Here is a 25,000-nt window from a genome sequence, read left to right on the forward strand (position 1 = left end):
CTCTCTCTCTCTCTCTCTCTCTCTCTCTCTCCCACTCAGTCATGTTTCTCTACGTTTTCACTTTTCTTATCAATTTCACTCCCAATTCTCTTTGCTCTCTTGCTTATCATACACTTTTTCCTTCGTCTTGCCATCTTCTTTATCAGCGTCGTTATCCTTATCATTATCATCATTATCATCATCATAATCATCATCATCATCAACAGCAACAACAACGAACAACAACAATAACAACATTATCATCACTTTCGTAATCATCCCCACTACCATCACTACCACCACCACCAGCACTCAACCACCACAATTATTGCTACCACCACCACCACCACCACCACTTTCACAACCACAACCATCATCATCATCATCATCATCATCATCATCATCATCATCATCATCATCATCATCATCATCATCATCATCACCACCACCATCATCATCATCATCATCATCATCATCATCATCATCATCATCATCATCATCATCATCATCATCATCACCACCATCATCATCATCATCATGATAACCCCTGTCACGACGTTCATCATAATGTCAAGTATATAATTCGAACTCCGAATCCCCGTGGGGACAGGCACACACAAAGGAAGACACAGATAAAATAAACAAGGGACTGTCTGGTCTTTAAGCTCCGGGCTGCAGTCGTTGGACAGATTCATGTCAAAACGTGGGGAAGAGAGGATTAACTCCCTCCTTCACAACTTTTTCTTTTTGTTCTTTGAGCGGTGTCTATCAATGATCAATGTAGACAAGGAATGGAACAATGTAATCAAATCCAATTAAGAGGTGGGTGGGGGGTGGGTGGTGATGAGTGATGACAATGATAGAATGAGGGCTTTGGAGGGGGAGGGGGAGGGGGGGGGGTTATGGGATTATCTTGACACGATTAGCCTGGTTGTTTATCAAACAAATCATTATAAAGAGAGAAAGAGAGAGAGAGAGAGAGAGAGAGAGAGAGAGAGAGAGAGAGAGAGAGAGAGAGAATGAAAAATATGAATATTATAAGATTCCTTCATGGCCTTGGATATGTCAATTTTGTATGCACGCCACTTATAACCACAAGCTTACGAGTGAGTGTTTAAGTGCGCGGTAAACATTTCATAAATGTATTGTCGCATTCCATCCCTATAAGTTAACTTCTTAGATATTTAGTGGCGATTAAGATGTAAAAGGAAAGATTTTGAAATGAATTAATAGTGATTAGTTTAGAAAATATTTATTTAGTCATCCGAACACATCAGAAATATTCATGTGCACCAACAAAAGATTATTTCAGACAGCCAATCAACAGTCTTTTCAACATCTATTTCACCCAATAAAATGACCGAAAATATAATTCAGTCCTTGAACGACTTTTTATTCATTGGGTTCAAAATATTATTCAACGATTATTCAACATTCTTACTACTGATAGGGTTTTCAAATACTAGGAGTAGAATAATATTATGTCATGTAGTAATCTTCTAAATACCCTGGCGGTGTGTCAATGTCATGTACAAACGTTACGCTAGTTTTTCACTACACACACACACACAACACACACACATATAATAATGTATATAATACATATATATATATATATATATATATATATATATATATATATATACATTCTATATAAGCATTCTGTATTATTTGTTTTTTTTTCCATCACGTGATTACATTTACATTGTGTTTATAAAAACGCTACAAGAGATAATAACAAACGAGACAGCCGTCTGTATCAGCTGACATCATGAATGCATTTAACATTATAGCAGTGACGGATAGTTGTTGGTTATAATTACATTATCGTTTTAAAGAGATAAAACAGACCCCACCCAAATCACCAAAACAAAACAAAACAAAAAACAAAACAAAACAAAAAACAACCAAAAAATAATATAACAGCTGCAATAACAAATGAAAAAACATACAAACAAACAAACATAAAACGTAAAAACAGCTTTTACATTTAATTTACAACTTGCCCATCAATATTAATATTTATGTTTCTGAAAATATTCTTAATTTAAATGTTTAAAAAAACAGCTTGTAATAAACTCAAAGGTGTACGTCTGATCGGTAATCAGAAGGTTTGAGGTTCCATCCCCAGTCAAGGAAGACTGAATTTTTAATTATTTTTTTATTTTTTTTTTGTTTTATTTTATCTTTCTTGTTTTGTCTGGCACCGTTTCATCCACACTTTTTCAGATCTTTATCTTACAACCGTGCCTGCTCCCTAAATTCTCAATTTGATAATATTTTATCTTCAACAACCCTAACATTTACAATGATGACCACCACTTAAAATAACGGTATCATGTTGGGGTAAATATGATGCTTAAAATTGAATATCAAGCCCAATTGGATTCAATAGTCTGATGTCACGTCGCCCGTAAAGGCGGCCATCGTGGCTCTCAACAAAGAAAATTGGTACTTTTTATTCTTCATGCTGGCTAGATCTTTTCATATGCCTTGTCATCAGAATGTGTAAAAGTCAAAACTTGGTCAGATTTATAATGTTTTTTTTTCTCCTCTGGATACGCTTTTATGCTCGTCGGAGAAATGTTTCAAAAGGGCGTCCGCCATTGTTCCGATAGTTTAGAGCCAATTACTAAGTTACCATGCGTCATCACTGTTGAAGTATAACGGACCAACAAACAAAACTGTGTATCTTTGAGCGTTTATAGTCTGGTTAATACAGTTTAGTGAGAATTACTCACAAACGCGGATGACAAAAAGCAATAACAAAGACCAGTGTGACGTCTTCTTTGTTCTATCTCTATATTATACCGTATCCTATCAATTTTAGATGTTCTTTTTTATGATGCTATTGTTTTGTCTTTTGTTTTGTTTTTCACTTTTTCTATTTCAAACCCTAACCCCCCCACGCCCCCTTTCACAACTTACTCTGCACACCTTTGAAAATGCATTTGTTTCTCATGTCATCTTCTTGCAAAACTTTCTTATAATTAGCATTTGTTTATTGCCACGAGAGTGCAACCCTTTCATGTTCAATAAGGAACTAGACAGTCTAATGGGATACATAATTTTGCCGTACTAAAACATTAGAGCAGAGGAAGAAATACAACGAAATAAAAGATGGAGGGGAAGAAATTTATATGCGCACTAATTTAAACAGAATCATAGCAAAAAGGAAAAAAGAAATGGACGGATAGATAAATAAAAATAACATGTTTAAAAAATGAACATCTAGATCGACCATTTCCACACATCTATGCAAAATGCCCTTCATAATGTTTCATTTCATAGGTAGATAGATAGATTGATAGACAAACAGATAAATAGTCAGATAGATAGATAGATAGATAGATAGAAAGATAGATAGATAGATAGATAGATAGATAGATAGAAAGATAGATAGATAAATGGAAAGATATCTGCTAACATTCGTATTTATCGCTTCATCCAACTATATTAATATTTATCAATATCATATCTTTATCCCTTCATCTTTTATTTTCTTACCTGATCTCCTCACCTCTCTCTCTCTCTCTCTCTCTCTCTATCTATCTATCTCTCTCTCCCTCTCTCTCTCTCTCTCTCTCTCTCTCTCTCTCTCTCCTCCCAAAACCCTTTCTCCCTTTGAATTAAAAAATAAATAAATTCAGTATTATAACGAATAACCTTTCACACGTCGATCTTTCTCTTTTAAATCTAAAATATAAATTTTACTTATTCATACATTGCGTGTTCCCTCAACTCTTTGATACCAACACGTTCTTTAACACCATACCAACTACATCTATCTAATATAATAAGAAATGTATATATGGCTATAATAATACACGCCCTTTGAGCTCGGGGTTCCTCCCGCTCAATCATCAAACCAAAGGGCCTGTGTCGATTGGTGCAAATACCTATTGACGCCCAATCGGCGATCGATTATTGAGCAAGCATGTCGATCACGGCTTTAACTCACTCAACCCTAACACCGACTATATCCGTAGTTTACCCGGGTTACTTTTACCCCATGCCTATTTATTGCTACATTTTTTATGAGACAAATTATGGGCTATTGTTTTTAGGTGGTTTTTTTGTTGCATGTTAATGGCAGTTGAATACACTATCTACGTAGCTTACATGCTCATTTTTAACACATTTTCCCCCCAATTTTGAACAGTAGCAAAAATCTCTAGGATTGAGTGAGTTAATAAAAAAGCCATAACCAGACCCAGGCACACGGGGAGAAATAATAATAAAAGGAATATTTCATCCCAAGCCGTCATGGATAATCAAGACGATTATGTTTAATAAAGAACCTCTTTGTCATGTCTCAGATCTCACGCTGCGCAAACTCGGAAAACAGAAAACAAAACCCACAACAACGCCTTCAAGCATAGCTGACATCAAGTATTATTATCATACTATTTATTATACCTTTAAGTATATAACTTTTCCAACCTAAACCTCAACCTCATCTTGACAAAAAAAAAAAAAAAAAAAAAAAAAACTCTCAAAGCTGGCGGTCATTTTCATCGATCGGCATTGGAAAGACTACTTTTCACTCTGTTTATTTTTGTTGTTGTTGTTTTGTTTGTTTGTTTGGTTTTCTTGGGTTTTTTTTTTTGGTTTTTATTCCTTTGGGGGGGGGGGGGGGGTTAGAATCAGAGTAGAGCAAAAGGCTCAATGGGTATTTAAGACAAGATAATAAGAAGAAGTGACGTGAGTAGAAAAATGCCAGAAGACAATAGAAAATGAAATGTATTTTCAATGGAGTTGTCGTCCTAGAATGTGGCCAAAGTCACCAAAATAAGGTGAACCTGGAACAATGTCACGTGGCTCCACGATGGACACTTCAACGTTCATGAACTGGGACGAAACAAACCAAAAACAGCAATAGGTCATCGAATGTGGCCAAAGTCACCAAAATAAGGTGAACCTGGAACAATGTCACGTGGCTCCACGATGGACACTTCAACGTTCATGAACTGGGATGAAAATCATAGTAGAGCAAAAGGCTCAATGGGTATTTAAGACAAGATAATAACAAGAAGTGACGTGAGTAGTACAGTGCCAGAAGACAATAGAAAATAAAATCTATTTTCAATGGAGTTGTCGTACCTATATGATGGTCGTGGGTTCGAGCACCCATCGCCGCGAATATAAAAAAAAAATCTCTATTGTCTTCTGGTGGCATTTTTCTACTCCATTTCTTGTTACGATCAACATAAGTGCCTTCTCTACTCATCTAAGACAAGATAGTCAAGATACTTATATTAGAGGGTGATATCTAGTTTATGAAAATAAAAAATAATAATAACGGAGTCAACCAGCAGCCACTGCCACATGATATAATACTAACTGCTTGTCCATAACGCAATACGTCACAGAATGTTGTGTCGAAAGCCACCAAAATAAAGTGAGCATGGATAGGGATATTCAGGAATAATTACAAAGTGTTTTCAATTTGGTCTATACTTTTAAATATGGAATGTTAAGGGGAAGCGTTTAATTTATATTATATATATATATATATATATATATATTATATATATATATATATATATATATATATATTTATATATATATATATATATATATATATATATATATATATATATATATATAAGGGAAATTATGCTTGTATAATACAAATATTAGTCAGTGGGGACGAGTATTTATTTGCAAATTAGTGCATGTCGGCCAATGCCATAGCTACATATCCGTCTATTTATGTATTATTTTCACATATAATATAATATAATATTTACTGTTTATTTCCTTGCTATCGTCATTGTACCCGTGGACTTATTTTCCAAAGGCGAAAGTCAATAATTAACCTCTGGACATAATAAGTCATGGACGATCGGAAATGGCACAGGAAATGACTTCTCTACAGTTCAAACAAGTTTTAGATTATATCCGGACGCTGAACACTTAAACAATCATGAAACGGGACGGAACAAAACAAAACAAATAAATAGCCTTACTCTCGACTAGCTAAGGGTGAAATTCTAAATATATCTCTACAGATAGACTTAATTAAAAGCACAATTTATTTATAAATGCTGCAACCGTTGCATGATTTAGCTATGGGTTTTTTAAATGATATTTTAGATGCAATATCACTGATGCAACAATGCGGCGTGAATATATTTGCAGGTCTGATAACCGGACGCAATTATAGGCTGGTTTTAACCCTCTCCTTACCACCTGCAGCAAAATCGTCACATTTGTTACGATACAATATACATTTTCTTATTCATAGTTATTTTGTACATCACAAACTTTGCAGAAATGATCTTTGTTTAATTACTATTAATATAAAGTTGTTTTGTAGAGGACTTGTTTGAGTTAAAATATCAATTTTTCTACTGGGTAAGCCTGCCATTTTGGGAAAATACTGAAAATGATCGGTAAGGAATTAGTTACCATTGTTGGTAATGGAAAATATTTTGTGTTAGTTTGAGAGTATTTCCATTACGACGACCATGAAAAGATAACAATTTTATTTTAAGAATAACGGAGAGTCAAACCGCAGCCATTACCACGTGATATAATACCAACTGCTTGTCGACACAGCAAGAGGTCATCAAAATAAGGTGAACCTGGAACAATGTCACGTGCCTCCACGCTGGACCCTTCAACGATCATGAACTGGGATGAAACAAACCAAAAACAATAAATTATAGCCTTACATTTGAGCATTGAAGGGGATTTTTAACAAATATTATACTTAGAACTACGTAAAAGCACATTAAAACACCCCCTTTACAGCATCTAATGGGAGAAAAGAAACAGTCAGATAAAACTACATTAAAGACCACTGACCTCCATCTCCGATATGACGTAATAGCATGATTAGCTTCAACATTAAATGTTGAAGCTAATCATGCTATTACGTCATATCGGAGGTGGAGGTCAGCGGTCTTTAATGCAGTTTTATCTGACTGTTTCTTTTCTCCTATTAAATACTGCAAAGAGAGTGTTTAATTGTGCTTTTACGTAGGTCTAGGAATTTTATTTTATTCATATCGAATGTGAAGGTAGGCAGGCGATCATTTCTCGAAAAATGAATTAACGCTAACCATCATCCTTTAAAATTTTAAAATGGATTTTCCTAGCTCCCCACTACTTTTGACATTTGACCCACAATTACTCCAGCGCATGAACATTGAATTGATTGAGTCACCATAACTTGTTAATGGTCTTTTAATAATACAAACACAGCGGAGTAATACAATCAATGCAATGCTTTTGTTGACACTTTGAATTAAAGTAAAACTTGCTTCTAATCTCGTCTAACGTTAATATTTCATTTTTACTCTTCTGATATTTTCATATGCTATACTGACATCAACAATGGTTTTTAGCATGTAACTGCACAATAATTGGAGTGTTATGATATCTAGAGTAGTATATTTCGTGACTTCCGAGAGAGATATCTCAAGGTCGGGCTTTCACTCGACCCGAAAATGCAATAAATGTCAGATACTGTATCATAAATTATTTATAACAGTCCCCGGCATTGACTTAGTTGTCCTCATAGTCTTATTAGGAAGTCATCGATACTTTATTATCCATTATCAAATAGGCGACAAAAAAAAAACAAAACACCAAAACAAACAAACAAACGTTGACTTGTTTAAAACAGTGTGAATTTTACGATCTACTCATCAAATTGTATAGCGAAGTCAATCAATATTGTCTTTAAAACTATGGATTACAATTGTTGTATTGGCATCATCTACCTCTCCTATCGCCTCCACCTCCTTCTCCTCCTCCTCATCATCATCATCATCATTATAAACACCATCAACATCATCGTACGGGCGATCGGATCGGGTTGTTCCATTTACAGCTATTTATGAAGTCATTTTTCATATTTTTGGTGCTACGCAATGAAAAGGATCAATTTATCACTAAAACCCTTGTAATAATTCGTTAACCAAATGTAAAATATTGTTTCAACTTTTCAGAGATTCGTATATCCAACAAACACAGCAGGTAACAATGAAGGATAGAAAAACAAATTCCAACCAAATAAGGGTTTGATCTTAATTCGTTTACATGTGAGTTTTGTGCTCAAACACACTGATAAAACACTTTTTTAAAAACTTTGAACCAGATAAAAACCTTGATCAGTCGATATCATATCAAAAATAAAAGCTTTGGAGCCAATTCATAAAAAAATCTCAAACAATTCTAGAAAAGAAAAAGTAATAAAAACCAGAAAACAAAACAAAACAAAATCAAAGGAATCCGGACATACAGCAAAGCTGATTCTATAATTCAATCTTTTCCTTTGTAATGACTGCTCACATATTCAAAGAATTGCTAAAGTAGTAGAAGACATACAAAATATGTCTTTTTACAAAAAACCAGACAACTCTCCAGGCACAAAGTTATTGCTCAGTAAGTTGCTTTCTCTCTCACTCTCTCTGGACCTCATTTGACCTGTCCACTATTGGGGTCGGTGGGTCTACTTTCAATAGTTAGTTAGTTCCTTGCATTGGTGTCCGCTGTCCGGATAATTGGGTTATATATGTACCACTGGGAACCAACAGGAACGGAGATGGGGTAGAAATCCTGTTGGAGTCAGTCTTTTAAAGTCTATCAAATCGATAATACTCCTCCAGCCAATTATTGTACACGGGGAAAACACATTGAAAATGTATTGATTCTGTTAAAGTCATTGACACCATGACGCCGTACTCTAGAAAAACCCATATTAATGAATTTGGCCAGAAAACTCGTCCTTCAAATATCGATCGATTTAAACGACCCTCATCTTGGCAAAAACTCTCAAACCTGGGACCTCGCGAAGTCCCAGGTTTGAGAATTTTTGCCAAGATGAGGGTCATTAAATCGATCGATATTTGAAGGACGAGTTTTCTGGCCAAATTTTTAAAAAATTGGTTTTCCAGAGTACGGCAGCATGGGGGGTAGGATAAAGATGTCATGGACTCTAAAGGTGTGTATGAAACACAATCACAAACAGCAATTTTAATCAGCAAACTGCCCTACACTGGAAAAATAAACATGTATTTAAAAGTTTGGCCAGAAAACTCGTCCTTCAAATATCGATCGATTTAAATGGCTTTCACCCTAGCTAAAACGCTCAAGCCCCGGGACATCGCGAGGTCTAAATAAAAGTCATAAGGTTCGATAAGAAGCATCATCGTCATCACCACCACCACCACCAGAAACATCACAATCACAACTACCACCATCGAGGACATCACAACCACCACCACAACCACCACCACAACCACCAACATCATCATCATCGTCATCATCATCATTATCACCATCATTCAAAATACCTTGGGACCACCACAGCAACAGCTGTTCTCACGTACCTGACTTCCATCAGCGTTTCAAATTAAATATCATTCATTATTATTGTATATACATTTTACATGCTTTGTAGCTTGACCTTAAAGTAGCTTATGAGTTGTTGAATGACTAATAATGATGCTATCCGGTCATTAAAATTAAATCACAACATTCGCTAGTCGGAAATAATGAACAAACAGACAAACCATGTGTCTCATAAAAATTTATCATCACGTCTGATTAACATTAGTGAGAAGTGAGAACTACTCATAAAAATGGCTGGCTAAAAACAATGACAGAGAGCCGATTGACATCAAATTCATACCATCGATTTGACATTTAATATAAAATAAATAATGATAACAATAATAATATATAATACTAATAAACACATGTGTCCACTTGAAGTAATTTTATTCGGCCCACAGTTTGAAATATATCATTTTTTATCAGAATTTATTCTCTTTTGCTGAAATAGTTATTCACCGTATGATTGATTCATGATGTACCCTATTCATTATTAGTCCGGAGGACTGGTGACAACCTTCCATGACGTTTGAACCGGAAGAGTGGAAGGTGTGACGTCACGACTTCTGCTTCCCATTCTATTTACTCTCCTTAATAATACATGAAAACTTGACCCAAGCCTTATATTTTTTTTACTGTGATTTCAATTTTTATCATCTGATACCTTGGGGTCACACATCATTTTAGTATTTAAACAGGTTTGATAAAAGAGAAAGGCGTTATGTCCCATCTTACATGTTGCATGTTGCTGTTGGCCAGGGACCCCTGGTAAAGCGCTTTGAGCACGTTTAGGGGATATTGCGCTATATAAAAGCTCAATATTTTTTTTTACTGTTATGAACAACTTTTCACCGCACGATAAATTTAATGTCATTTAAAGTAAAGGGTAAGAACAAAATGGAAACAGGGGAGTGGCTGGAGGAGGATACTGTGTGTTTGGAAAGACGGGTTTATTCATTGACCACGATTACTGCCGTACTCAAAGGACGAAAAAAAACGCTTTAAAAATTCTGTCCAGAAAACTCGTCCTTCAAATAGAGATCGATTAAAATGACCCTCATCTCGAACCTATGGATTTAACCCTCTCCTTACCAACTATAGGAAAATCGTCACATTCGTTACGATACAACCAACAATTTTCTTATTTAAATTTCTTTTGTACATCATACAATTTAAAGAAAATGAACAATGTGTTGTAGAGTATGTTTTTCTAAGGAAATTATTTATCGCAAGAACTTTACTGCTATTGTGTGTTGAGTAATAAAAAATCTATTTTTGTGTTAGTTGGGTGTGAAGTTTTTGGGAAAACCCTGAAAATGGCTGTAAGGAGAGAGTTAAGGAGGAAGTTCCCGGTTTTGAAAGTTCTTGAGAAGAAGAGGGTTCATTTTAACCAATCTGTATTCGAAGGACGAGTTTTCAAGCCAAAATAATTTTTTTTTTAAAATGCGTTTTTTCACAACACAGGCAGAGAGTGGTCAGTATTGATTGGTGCATACACCCGACAAAACAGTGAGTGTGCATGTGACGTATTGATCCATGGCACACTGTCCGTGATGACCGATATCATTCTGTTTCGCAGTCTCTATGTGACTCGACGTTTTACGTAGTTGGATGGTATTCGTTTAAGCAGTTGTTATGCCCGCCACTTCGTTATCTTATTATGGAGAATTGTATAGTGACGTCATGTTTAGGTTCGCTGCACCACAAAGTACGGTCTGTCATTAGTAGTAATGTTCAAGAAAACAAATTGTGATCCCACTGATTGAACTATTGAATACGACTCACGATTCTCTCTATTATAGATACTATGCGCTTGGCTAAAAAGCTCACAACATTGCCATCCGGAATTATAACGGACCAACAAACAAAACTGTGTGTATCCATGAACGTTTATAGTCAGGTTAATACAGTTCAGTGAGCATTACTCATAAACGCGGATGGCAAAAAACAATAACAAAGACCTGAGTGACGTCATCTTCGAACTATCTATAGCTATATAGTATGCGCTTGGCTAAGAAGCTCATAACATTGCCACCCGGAAATATAACGGACCAAAACACAAAACTTTGTGTAATCATGAACGTTTATAGTCAGGTTAATACAGTTTAGTGAGAATTACACATAAACGCGGATGGCAAAAAAACAATTAAAAAGACCCAAGTGACGTCAACTGCTGCATACTATCTTTAGTGGTCTGGCCTTGTATTTTAACGTGATTTTTCTGGTCGGTATTTTACGAAGGCTGCGACGCGTCGCCTTGTATTCAGACGTACCTTTTGGTCAGTTTAAGAAGACTGCGGTCAGATCAATCATGCCGCCATACACAACTGTGTGTAACCATTTACGTTTATAGACAGACTGACTGGTCCCAATAATGGAAGCAAAACTGCTGTGATTTGAAGCCAGAGGAGAAAGAATATCTAGGCTATGATAAAGATACTCGCCCATTGTACTGTATTTTTATTTTCATCATTGATCCGACAGGAGTGAATGAAAGAAAACCAGTTAACAGGAATTGGCGGATTTGTCACAATGTTAATACTTTATACAATTTAATCTTTGCAAAATATGCGTACTCACAATTGTTAATGTACCTGAATCTAATTAAAAATCATCATCATCACCACCATCATCATCATCATCATCATCATCATCATCATCATCATCATCATCATCATCATCATAATCATCATCATCATCATCATCATCACCATCATCATCATCATAATCACCATAATGAATTCCATAAAATATTCAGTGTCACGACGAATGAAATGCCTTTCCGACTAATTCAGAGCAGTTATCACATCAACATTATTCAAGAGAAGAGCTGCTATCAGATATTTAAAATGTGTTGTTTTGTTTACATCAGCTTACATCAGCTTACAGAAGCATTTTTGCAGTCTATAGTCACAATCTGCAACTGTTTTATTAGAAGATTCAATCCTATCAATTCAGCTCTTCATTACATCTCCTGGATTAGAACACAACAACATGTTTGTATATTATGTTTGCTCATGGCTTGTCGACCGAACAGCGCCACCTGTTACTTTGAAACAATATTATTATAACATCAAAATATAATTTCAGAAAGCGAAAACAATTCATATGAAATCAAGTTATTTAATCATTATCGCGATTCCTTCATAGCCATTGTACGTGGATCCGGAGTTTATACCGGTTTCTATAATGTAAAACGGACCATAATAATTGCTTACTACCTTTTTCATAGGAAGCTGGTCCCGATTTCTATAGCGTTCAAATGCCAAAAACAATTGCTTGCTATTCTTTGAATAGATAGATCGTCAGCCTATAGTCAAGTACTCTCCGCCAGATCAAATAGACCCAGCTACCCAATCACTGATGGGTGGACAGGAGGTCAGGAAAATAATCTCGACTACATCCGGGATCGATATTGGTCCCTTTGCGTGCGAAGCCAGTGCTCTACCAACTGAGTTATCGGCTTTCTTTCGGTTAATACAATCCTCAATAAGGTCAAAAATCGTATACCCTCAAACCTTAAATTTAATGGAAGCTTTAGACATATGCGACCAACCGTCTCAAAGCGGTATTATGTCGGCATGGACATCGGGCTGAGAACTGAATTCAGAGCTTAACCTATAAAGAAATAAAAAATAAAATAAAATTCCCTTTATTAATCCCCAAGGGGAAATTTGTCTTTAGGGTCTATTCCAAGGGAAGACTGGAATAACCCAGGCGTCAGCCGCTGAGCAGCGCCGCAAAGTGAGCTAGGGCGAGGTGACTTGCTCAAGGCCACACAACGCAGCGGCGGGTGATTGAACTCGGTACCTTTCGGGTACGAAGCAAAGACCGTATCACTGAGCCACGCTGGCCCTTATGACATTGATTGGAGTTAAATGATTAAATACATGTCTTCACCTAGTAGAATGAGAAACAGCGCCACCTGTTACTTTGATACAATAATATACCATCGTAAAACAAGAATTCAGGAGAGAATATGATATTATGAAGTCAAACTATTTAATCATTATCATAATCATTATCACATCCACTACCACCACCACCACCACTACCACTACCACTACCACTACCACCACCACCATTTACCATCAAGGCTTTCACTACGGCAAATAAGCTCGTAGACTCTGGTCTTTTTGCTCTCTGTCGGTTAATATCATCCTAATGTTGGTCAAAAATCGTATATCCGGTACCCTCACATCTCAAATTTGACGGAAGCTTTAGACATTTGTGACCAGCCGTCTCAATGTAGTTATAATGTCGGAAAGAACATTATGATTTAATCCCGAGCTTAACCTATGAAATTGGAGTTTAAAAATAAATGTGACTCATCGTTTCAAAAACGATATAGAAGGAACAAAATAAAAATTGACGTTACTCAGCTCTTTGTTATTGTTTTTAGCTGGCCATTTTATGAGTAGTCCCAACTAAGTTGGATTAATCAGACTATAGATAGTTCGAAGATGACGTCACTCAGGTCTTTGTTATTGTTTTTTGCCATCCGCGTTTATGAGTAATTCTCACTAAACTGTTTTAACCAGACTATAAACGATCATGGTTACACACAGTTTTGTGTGTTGGCCAGTTATACTTCCGGATGGCAATGTTGTGAACTTCTTAGCCAAGTGCATACCATCTATAAACGTTTAAGGTTACACATAGTGTGTTGGTACGCCATATTCGGTTGGCGGATGTTATGAGTTTTTGAACTAAACGCAAAAAAAATAGTAAAGTTAGAAATAAAATGATGAGATATAGGACAGTAATAGAAAGTTTTGCAATGCAAGAGATAATATTATTTACACTCCACCATAACGGATAGAAAGAAATTCCGTGTTGTATAATAATATGCGAGGCTAAAAAATTGATTTCCCTCGTCTAGGATATTTCGATATAATACCACTTGGAGTTGATGGGTCACAATTTTGTATGTCTTCGCTGAGAACAATGGGTTCTGTTCCTTGAACATCAAAATATTTCACTTTCCTAATTCTAATCATTTTGACTTTAAATTCAATGTTCTTCATTTTGTATATCCCGACATAATACCGTTTTTACACGGTGGGTACCGCTTGGATTTCAAGTTCCTGGAAAAAATGGAAACAAAATTAAACGTGTATTGTCAGAATGTGGCCGGAAGTATAGTGTGTATGTTGTCATCAAATTGTTGATTTATTGGCGAAAGCCTAAGATTGAATAAACTTTGAAACTTTGTGTTAAAGTAGTAGACTTGAATCTGTGCAATCATAATGGAAGATAATATGCTAATAGGAATAAATCAATAAAACTGTAAAACCCTATGACAATCAATAAGAGTGCAAGGTCACTCAAGGCTATAAAGGAAATAGCCCTGAGATTATGGGTATCGGTGCCGCCCTTTGCACGTATCTTGCTGAATATTTATGATGGAGAATGAAAACAATGCTCAATCAATCATACAATGAATGAATGAATGCATCCATCCACCCACTCACTCACCCACCTACCTACCTATCAATCAATCAATCAATCAATCAATCAATCAATCAATCAATCAATCAATCTTGTCTATCTATATATCTATCTATCTTTCTATCTATCTATCTATCTATCGATCTATCTGTCTGTCTGTCTATCTATCTATCTATCAATTTAACCATACATACATCCATTCATTCATCTATCCACGAATCCAACATTCAACATTCTCAACATTCTCCACTTTATTCATCCATCAATTCGCTAAATCTACTCCTGTCTCCTTGTACAATATCCCCAAAGTAAATACTCTCTCTCTCTCTCTCACACACACACACACACACACACACACACAACCACACACTTACATCTGCCTACCATATACATAGGAACACAAATAAATTCCCACGTCTCCTTGACATCTCGTAGAAAATTCATTCTGATTGTCACCAATGTCTGAAAACCCAAAGGGGTCATCGGCCTCAAAATTCATTGGACGATCGAGAATGAATAATTCTGTGCCTTTTAAAGATTCAATTACATTCCAGCGAAGTTCCAGTGATCTTGTACATTGAGAAAACACGTTTTTTAAATCTTGACCAGATAACTCGTCCTTCAAAGTATTGATTAAAATGACCCTCATTTTGTCGAATACTCTAACCTGGAACTTCCTTGAAGACCTTAACGAGGTCCTAGGTTTAGAATTTTTTTTTAAATGAGGGTCATAATAATCGATCGATATTTGAAGGACGAATTTTCTGACCAAAATTTATACAAACGTGTTTTTTTTGGTTCAGATTACAGTAAAGAGTCGTTGTCACCATCAAACCTGCTTACAAAATAAAGGATGAATTGTGGGGGGAGGGGAAAGAACGCAAGGAAATGGAGTTCAAAAGATTGATACTTTTTTCATATTTTTTTTCAGAGAACTTAATGGAGTTTGTGGCACTTTTAAGTCAATTCGACAACTGATTAAAGGAAAACGATGGTAACATCAGAAAGTGAAGAGTCCGGTTTCCAATAAAAAACAAGGCAAGTGTGGTCTGGGTACGGACCAAACGTTGATCTTTATGAATGTCTATTTTCCAATCTCAAAAAAATAATTTGGGTAAAGGATCAAGGTTCCAGCTAAAATAAAATACATTCACATTGTTAAAAATGCATGGAAATAACTAATAATAAAATTAGATAATTAAAAAAAAAGAGAGAAAAATTACATAAAAATAAATATCATTCTACAACCAATAAGAAATACTCTTTTGACGGCTTCCCTATCGACTATCATTTCCAGGCATGGCCAGGGCCATCGATTTTCTAAACATATGAATATTTTCAGACACTTATTACCAAAGAAATAACAATAGGCTGGCAGCATGTTTCCTATTTCTACATATGTTTTTTTCTTAACCCATCGGCGTCCAATGAGATAGTTCTGAGGTTTGTTTGAATTTTAATCCAAGCTTTAAATCCCAACCATCGAACGATTAAATTGCTTAGTAATCCGGATCATGATTTTATTTTTTTATTAGTCAGTCAGTTAACCACCGCACCCTAGAAAAACTGGTATTGAAAAATTTGGCCAGAAAGCTCGTCCTTCAAATATCGATCGATTTAAATGACCCTCATCTTGGCAAAACCTCTTCAGCTTGGGACTCTGCGAAGTCCCAGGTTGGAGAGGTTTTTTTACTTCCAAGATGAGGGTCATTTAAATCGATGGATATTTTGCAGGACGAGTTTTTTTTGGCCAAATTTATAAAAACGAATTTTTCCAGAGAACGGTAGTTAAGTGATTATTAATGGAAACTCAATTCTTTTAAAGATAATCAATATGAGATTATAGTATAAAATCTCTACAATAATTATATAACTGACAAAACAAATAGATAATACGGTATAATAGTGTATTTTGCGTTCAAAAAACAGTAGCAATCACAAGAAACAATAAATGGATTTTAAAATTAGAATTACGATATTAACACCGATCGAATTTTAGATTTCTTTACTTTTTTTTTGAGTAAGGGGGTGGGGGTAGTTGGGGGGGGGGGGGGGGGGGGGATAGATAATTTGTTCGATCTTTTAAATAAATGAGGTAATTTAAGTAATACTTACAAACGGAGTTTAAACGTTTAAATGTTTTGTTTGTCTTTTCCCTGCTCTTGTTTCATCATTACCATTTTGTTGATAATAAAATGTAAGTTTTTAATAACCAAATACATAAGAAGTCTCTATCGGTGGTGCGGCTATGTGGTCTTGTGGTATGACATTCGCTTTCGGAATGGAAGGTCCTGGGTTCGAGCCTCGCTCGGCGCATAGTTAGTCCTTGGAAAAGGCTCTTTACTCATATTCCCTCACCGTACTCAAGGTAAAATGAGAACCTGGCCGTTAAGAGCGGTGCCTCAGTGTAAAAATAATGTAATATTGCCTAACATGCATGTTACGTGTTGTTGTTAGCCAAGGACACTTTGTAAAGCGCTTTGAACAAGTTAAGTGTATATAAAAAATCTCAAGTTTTGCAAAAAATATTTCTAACATTTTACATCTCGTCATTCATTGCCTTACGAATTGTGCTTTCAGTCATCCACTTAACTGCCGTACTCTGGAAAAAACATGTATTAAAAATTTTGGCCAGAAAACTCGTCCTTCAAATTATATAGCTCGATTTAAATGACATTCATCGTGGCAAAAACTCTCAAACCTGGGAGCCCGCCTTCGTTAACTTATAGTCTGACAATAGGACTTGTCTTCTGACGTCATTTTACAGATTAGTGAGTTTTCGTTAGTAGTGCTAAAGGGGACAAATTATACCATTGGTTGAACTTTAAAATTACAACTTAAGAGATGTTTTCTTTTATGGTCGTGAACTTGTATTTTGACGTGAAAATTTAAAATTGAGCTTTATATAGCGCGATATCCACTAAATGTGCTCAAAGCGCTTTACAAGGGGTCCCTGGTCAACAGCAACATTTAACATGTAGGACGGGACATGCCGCCTGTTAGGCGATATTACAATTTTTCGGACAAAGACATCACTGTTAACGGACAGGTACTCATTTTACACCTGAGTATGGTGAGAGAATATGAGTAAAGAGCCTTTTCCAAGGATTCAACTATGCGTCGAGCGCGAGGCTCGAACCCAGGACCTTCCGATCCGAAAGTGTCATACCACTAGACCACATAGCCGTGAACTTGTATTTTGACGTGACTGTATGGAAAGGTCAGTGGCAGGCTATGATTTTACGAAGAATACGATCCAATCCACTCCGAACTCGTAACGAATGGTAAGGTTTAAAGAGGATTAATAATTTCCTTGAAGTCTTGGGTTCGTGATCATTTGACTACCATGAGGTTCTTTCAATCCATTGATAAATGAATTAATAATAATAATAAATTGATAATAAATTGAGCTTTATATAGCGCAATATCCACTAAATGTGCTCAAAGCGCTTTACAAGGGGTCCCTGGTCAACAGCAGTATTGACATGTAGGACGGGACATGACGCCTGTTAGGCGATATTACAAATTTTCGGACAAAGACATCACTGTTAACGGACAAGTACTCATTTTACACCTGAGTATGGTGAGAGAATGTGAGTAAAGAGCCTTTTCCAAGGACTCAACTATGCGCCGAGCGCGAGGCTCGAACCCAGGACCTTCCGACCCGAAAGCGAGTGTCATACCACAAGACCACATAGCCGCACAACCTTTTCTCATCAAAGTGAGTAAAATAAATAAAAGTGTTTTGTCAAGTTATAATATAGGTACGGAAGGGTAGTAGCGGTAGGTGAATCAGATATTATACCTTTGAATGCATTTGCCGCACGCTCAGATAGAAATGCACACTACCTAATGGCTCACGCAGCACGAATCGCACGTACTTGACAGAGCGCGTGCGCCGTGCGTACAAGTATAAATACATACACCAAAGTTAAACGCGTTGTCGTACATTCGTCGTTGTCGTCATCACCGTGATGGCCACTGCAGCTAGCATGAGGACGTCAAAGTGAGCGACGGACGAACGAACGAGAGAGAGAGAGAGAGAGAGAGAGAGAGAGAGAGAGAGAGAGAGAGAGAGAGAGAGAGAGAGAGAGGTTTTAGTTGGTGAGAAATAAGGGTGAGCGCAAAGCGAGTAAGGTGCTCGACAGCAGAGCAACAACAATAACGCAAGGGGATGGCTATTTATTTATAACTGGTGCTTTGGTTCGCATCGTCATTCATGATTTGTAATGGTTATCGGAATGGACTATTATAATAACATCTTGCCACAATCATAACAATACAACTCGGATGGTGTGAGTTTTAACATTGATGTAATCTCTACGTGTTAGGTGGTTATAAAAAAACTTTACTTTGGATTTTAAAATAATAAAATTATCATGGCAACATTCAAATCGACTAGGACTTGACGAGTTTTTATACTACAACACTGTAACAAAGCACTTTAAAAAAAGAAGAATAAATAACCAGTAAACTGCTACTTCAAATATCGATTGATTAAATAAAATGACCCTTAATCTCAGGTACACTAGAGACTTTTTGGACGTGTCGGGTGTTAACCTTTTGTACAATTTAAGACGTCTCAAGTTTGTGACTTTTTAAAAATTTCATATATATGGTAATTTAAATCGATTGATTTTTAAAGTTGAAGAGTAAGTAAAACTTTTCTGGTCAAAGTGAATTTTAAAATGTATTTTGTCAGATAATTCGACAGAATAATATAATGAATATTACATTATATAAGAAATAGAAGATATCTTTGAAGGAATGTAAAGAGACTAATGTTTGATGGATACGATTAATCGGCCCGATCTTTTGTTTACTTAGGATGTGTATTGACAAAAACAAACTGATAATAATATTATGATTGAGCAGCACGGTACATCCAATACACGCGCTAACGGGTGTTCATTTTATTTTGGTGCTATGTGTTTAGTTTGGTAAAATACAACACAAACACAAATATTTGTCATTTTGAACGTGTGTAATCTAATTGATATCATTTAGTGGAAACTAATAATTAAATTGGATGTCTAAAAACAATAACCTAAATCAGCCTTAATGTTTTTATGAAATTTGCTCACTACTCTAGAATAAATCTTATCACTTTTTAAAACAGCAAGAAAAAAGTTTTCGAAAAACGATAGACACTTGTTTTTTTTAAAAAATATTTCTGTTTCGATTTACCAGACGAATAAAACGTTTGTTAAAATATGAAATATATACAAAATAAACATGGAAAAGATTCTTATTTTTATTTTTGTTTTGTTTTGTATGTTTTTGTTTGGCACGAGAAGATTGCTATTTGAAAATTGGATACGTATCCAAAAGTGACCCGTCGTCTCAATTTGGTAATATGCCGGTTTGAAGCAGATGGCGAGAAGCCATTTTGTGAAGCACCATGTCAATGCTGTATTTAATCGGAACGAACCACACATAGGAAATTGTTTTTAAGGAGAAATTAATCAGAGTGATGACATTCAAGTTTGCTTTATTTCTTATTTGTATTTTTGTTTGTCTCTTTGTTTGTTGTTTTTTATTCTTATTCTTTGAGGTGTAAGAAAAAAAGCTGAATGTTATGAATAAATGCATTGACTTTTACTACACATTGATTAAATAAAATAGATTGAATATTAGTTTTAAACATCTGATTCGGCCCGACATAGATACCGTTATGAGACGATTGGTAACCATTTATATAGTTTCGACAATAGACTTTATTTTTAATCATTTTGTTCTCCTCTACACAATAAGAGATTGAGTCGGTGGGTCACATATCTTGTAACTTGGTTAGGCCGAGTGAGAAAGGGTGGGTGGGAAAGGGGGGGGGGGGGGGGGGCGTTGGACACTGCAACGACGTATCCGCCAGGTACCAATTGTACACCTAATGCGAAACAGGGACTCAAATTAGCTAGGCCCATATGAGTCGGGATTCGAACTAGGGTCGACACAGAAACCGAGAGCCACAAAACCAGATCACAAAGGCCGCACAGAAATAGTGTTTGTTTTTATTCACATGATAATAATAACGACAACAACAACAACAACAACAACAACAACAACAACAACAACAACAACAACAACAAAAATGTCTCAAATTCCACGCTGCTGGCAATAAATGTCATGACATTTAATTCTATTTTCCCCCTTCCATTCCAGACCCAGTTCCAGCCAATCAGTCAGCGTCAACAAGGAATCGTCTACAGAGACGCGAGTCCATACCTGGAATTTACCAGCACCTCATTATCCCGGATTATCCCTCAACTAATCTCATCGACCACCAACCATTCAACCATTGCTCCATCTGTGTGTTATTGATACTGCCTCCACTACAAGCATCACGATCGTTGGCAGGCGTATATAATATAAATATCATCATCATCGTCATTTTTATCATAACGCTTTATCAATACAACTCACCAATCACAACAGAATGACCTTCTCCTACTATTGACCTTGACCTAATCGCCTACGGAGATTTAGAAGAAAGAAAAAAATAACAAAACCAAAACAACAAAACAGAAAAAATAAAAACAAATTAATGTTGTCATCCTATATCCACCAACGTGATCCACGATTCAATTAATTAATAATTCCGATCACTCTCTCACGTGATATTGGATTGATTAATACTTTGGTTAGTCCGTCTGATTACCAAAAAAAAAATAAAATTAAAAAAAGAATCCCACAACAATTTCTGTAGTGGATATAGATAGTAGTTTGCATTCACGAAGAACGCCCGTGTCTGAGACCTAATTTATCAAAGACGCGTTGCCTCTTATTCATAATCCTAGTTTTGGTCATCCATAGCGTTTTCGCGCACAAAATATATCGATATGTGTATTGAATGACATACAAATTGTGCAAATTTCCAGAAATGATTTGCGAATATTGAATCAAATCAACTTGTTAATCAATGAATGAATTATCAACCACAATCGATCTGTCCATCTTAGTAATATAATAATAGATATAATCGTCGGCGTCGTTTAATCCAGTTCCCCAATGTCCATCAGGCGGGTTTTACGTAAACTACGACAGAGCCATCATCGGTTCATGTGCTGCTGCCCGGGCCTGGTGTCAAACACACCACAATCCCAGACCAAGGGGACAACGTCCTAAGGAGAGAACCAGGAGAGTCTTTCTCACTTCAATCATAATACACACCTGATTCTCTAGTTCTTTGCGTGCAAATAATAATTTAAAAAACGATAAAACTATAAGGAGGAATACGAAGCTGCAAAATCAATGACTAAAAGCAACCAAAATACAAGCATACCTGAGGATAATTATTTGACAAAAACGGAAGCTTGAATTCGATGTGCCCTATTTTTCAACCTGTGGTTTAAATTCTATCACCGGATCATCAAACGGAACAGGGTCAACGAACTGTCTCAGATGTCCACTGTATAATCTAACATGCTATATTGAAATTAACTATCTGACAGTTATTGGCCCTGACACAGAGGTAATGCATTCATACACACGGCAGTAATAGGAATTCCCTCATTCTCATCAAATTGGATGTTTCGGTATTCCAGGGTAAATTCTAATTAAATTTGCTACGAAAAGATAGGATTTTTAAAATAATTTTCTTATTCATTTTTTTTTTGGTCACCGATGCAGTTAAAAATCATGATGTTGATTTTAGTATTTAACAGGATCCACATATTATCTTTTACTCAAAGTGGTGTAAGTAGAGATCATCTTATATTTGCTCTTTTTAAATTCTTCAGAAACTATTTATTTAGGCTAAGGGTACACTGATTGCGTAATGGTTTTAGTAGTCTTACAGTTAGCCCGTATGTCTGGAAGGCAGATAATTCGGAGTGCAATCTTCGGTGGTGGCCGTCAAATAATTCATGAGATAACATTTTTATTTATGGTATGTATTTCCTCTCGGTTGAAATACGTATAGCAATACGATCCTGTCACAGCCTTTTGCCTATTTATGATGATGATGATGATGATGATGATGATGATGATGATGATGATGATATGATGATGATGATGATGATGATGATGATGATGATGATGATGATGATGATGATGATGATGATGATGATGATGATGATGATGATGATGATGATGATAATAATAATAATAATAATAATAATAATAATAATAATAATAATAATAATAATAATAATAATAACGGAATATACATTGCGCGCAAACTCAATGCCGGAATTGATAACTGATAAGGGCTAAATCAAGAGTGACAATTTACAAGTGCAAGATAATATTGTGACACGGTGGTGGTGGTGACCGTGAGAGTGGTCTTCTAAATATATCACTTACAACAATACTGTGAACATAGAAGTAATATGGTAATCATTTGGATGCCATGCCATATGTTATAAGCATATAATCTCATATAGGTTTAATTTGTGATTAAATTCCTTAGATGGTATTCCCTCAATTACTATTCACCACCCTGGTCAAAATAATGGCGAACCGATATAATATGCGAGTAAAACTTAATTAACAATTAATAAAATTCTTACTTTATTGAAGTTTTTCTATAACATAACCGATTCCTTGTGAATTAATAGAAATCCAATTTTATCCATCAAGTTACTCAAGCTGTACAAGTTGGATTTTTCTATAAAATGTTAGCGACCTTTACAAAAATTTGGCCAAAAAACTGGTCCTTCAGCTATCGACCGATTTAAATTACTCTCATCTGGAAAAAAAAAACCATCTCAAACCCGGGACTTCGCGAAGCCCCAGGTTTGAGATGTTTTTGGTTTTTTTTTTTTTTGCCAGATGAGGATAATTCAAATCGATCGATATTTGAAAGATCAATTTTCTGGCCAAAATTTTAAAATCGTGACTTTCCAGAGTACAGCAGTCAGATGGTTAATCATTATTCAAAATATAACGATTTCGTAAAGGTCAATAACATTTTATGGAAAATTCAAACTTGTACAGCTTGAGTAACTTGATGGATAAAATTGGATTTCTATTCACAAAGAATCGATTATGTTACTTTAAAAAAAAAACTCATTGTAAAGTAAGAATTTTATTAATTGTCATACACGAAACAAGGAATGGGCGTTAGTGTAGGAAACTGGATCGATCAAGAAGTTGTAAATTAGATCTCAATGACCGCGAGCAATGTAATAATATCATCATTCACACACTGCTGATGTTATACAAAATATTTTAGTCCATCAAAGACATTAGGCTCATAGAGCCGGAGATTATCTCGCCTTCAATAGCGTTAAACGGACATCAGAAATTGCTTGACATCTTTTAGACAGGTTGCCGGCCTATCGTAAAATACTTTCCGCCTGAACAAACTGACCCAACTATTCTATCATTGATAGATGGAATTGGAGGAGAGAGCGGAGTGGGGGGGGGGGGGTGTCATAAAAATATCGACTTCACCCGGGATCCAAATCCTCATATCTCACGCGTGTGAAGCCATGCTTTACCAACTGAGCTATCGGAGACCGACCCCTCCTTGCTCCATAATAAAAACCAAGACGCGTTCTTAAAAAAAACATTAAGACCATTGTATACTTCCATAATAAATCTACATTTAAAGACAATTGCAATGCTTCACTAGAGCGTTGTCTCAAACTAGACTCTCTAGACACATCGTTCGATTTGTAAAATAAAAACCCGTGTTGTATTACATTATTATGTGATGTTACGTATAACCAACCGTGTTTGTATTTGGAATTACGAATTTAAAATGTTTATCATCCTCTTTCTTCTTTATTTATTCCTATCAAAACACGAGTAAAATCATAAATAGTGAAGTCTGACGGATTAATATATGATGTGGTGCACAAACAACTATTTTATGATGTTATATTCCATTTACCATGTTCTATTCTTAAATATTTTTTTTTAGATATGAGAATAAGAAGTTATAATACGATTTTAAAACAGAAATCGCTAACTGAGTGACCTCGAGGAAAACATCATAGACTGGGTCAATTGGTTCTGGAGTCAATAAAGACTTCCCGACTTGAGTCAAAAAAAAATAAAAAAATAAAAAGCGAATGCCATAATATACATTATAGCAAATATGATTTAAAAACAAATTAGGATTACCCGATGTATGTCTACGACAATAACTGTCAAAATTCAATCCATCTTATACATATAATTGGTTGTCAAAATAATTACCATGTCAACCATCACCCAAAATTTCTAATATATATATATATATATATATATATATATATATATATATATATATATATAT

At 35.6% G+C, this 25,000-nt stretch overlaps 2 protein-coding genes across 3 annotated transcripts in view; one reads left to right on the top strand and one right to left on the bottom strand.

Annotated features, from left to right (window-relative positions):
* The window catches only part of LOC144975323 (protein MON2 homolog), a 497,118-nt gene that overhangs the window by 310,876 nt on the left and 161,242 nt on the right, over positions 1–25,000 (bottom strand). The gene's annotated exons all lie outside the window — the stretch shown is intronic.
* LOC144975322 (G-protein coupled receptor dmsr-1-like) overlaps positions 18,914–25,000 on the top strand; it is a 28,602-nt gene continuing 22,515 nt past the window's right edge. The window contains exons 1-2 of one of the 2 annotated variants that reach the window (XM_078919291.1): positions 18,914–19,073; positions 20,938–22,320. The gene's annotated coding sequence lies outside the window, so the exon portion shown is untranslated. The remainder of the gene's footprint in view (positions 19,074–20,937; positions 22,321–25,000) is intronic. The other variant, XM_078919292.1, reaches the window with a different exon arrangement.

This window comes from Berghia stephanieae, chromosome 6 (genome assembly GCF_034508935.2).
Source record: "Berghia stephanieae isolate SIO BIC M18660-M18661 chromosome 6, UCSD_Bste_1.3, whole genome shotgun sequence".
Lineage (NCBI taxonomy): Eukaryota > Metazoa > Mollusca > Gastropoda > Nudibranchia > Aeolidiidae > Berghia > Berghia stephanieae.